The sequence below is a fragment of the Nicotiana attenuata genome, unplaced genomic scaffold, assembly GCF_001879085.1.
Source record: "Nicotiana attenuata strain UT unplaced genomic scaffold, NIATTr2, whole genome shotgun sequence".
Classification (NCBI taxonomy): Eukaryota; Viridiplantae; Streptophyta; class Magnoliopsida; order Solanales; family Solanaceae; genus Nicotiana; species Nicotiana attenuata.
In genome coordinates, this window is record NW_017670980.1 from 74,141 (window position 1) to 75,134 (window position 994).

Sequence of the window (994 nt, forward strand, 5' to 3'; positions counted from 1 at the left end):
CAAGTTCAAAAGTTAAGGACAGTAGGTCCTTAACTTTGAATTCCAAGTTCAAAAGTTAAGGACAGACAGTCCTTAACTTACAGTTACACGTTCAAAAGTTAAGGACAATAGGTCCTTAACTTTGACTTACAAGTTCAAAAGTTAAGGACGCTTGGTCTTGAAGTCCTAAACTTAGAGTTCCAAGTTCAAAAGTTAAGGACATGTAGTCCTGAAATCCTGAACTTAGAGTTCCAGGTTCAAAAGTTAAGGACATGTAGTCCTGAAGTCCTGAAGTTAAGTACAAAAGTTAAGGACATGAGCAGAAGGGTATTTTCGTCCGGTCAGTTAAAGTTTATTAAAGCAGTGGCTAAAGACTAAAGACATTTTAAACGGTGGCTTAAAACTAAATACATGTGTTATTAGTGGCCAACCGTGCACTTCCCCCCACATAGATACAAGACATATAAATTCTATCGTCAAGCCTTATAAAATCCAGTGATATCGGTAAAAAATTTCACAAAAGTATTTCACTATAGGCGCAAGTTCTATTTCTACTTTTTCAATTGCCTTCTCGTTGCCCCAATCCCCTATGTAATGGAAAAAAAACAACAACAACAACAACAATCCAGTATAATTTTACTAGTGGGATCTGGGGAGGGTAGTATGTACGTAAACCTTATCCCTACCGTGGGGTAGAGAGGACATTTCTGATTGACCCTCGCTCCCTTCTCTCCAAGAACTCCCACCTTTCTCTTGGGGTGACTCGAACTAAAAAGCAAAAACGAAAACAACAAAAAAAGAGAGAAGAAAACCACATACAAAACCAAATACTACAAAACACGGCGTCGTGCGTCATAATATAAACCGTCGAACAGTTGAAATTTATCGACAAAATAGAATAAAATAAAAAAGTACATTTAATTCGGAACGCCGTCGTCGCCTCAAAACTGCTCTCTCACGTGCAGCCTCCATGGGCGAATTAGAATTTAATTTTTATTTTCTTCACGCGGATTAA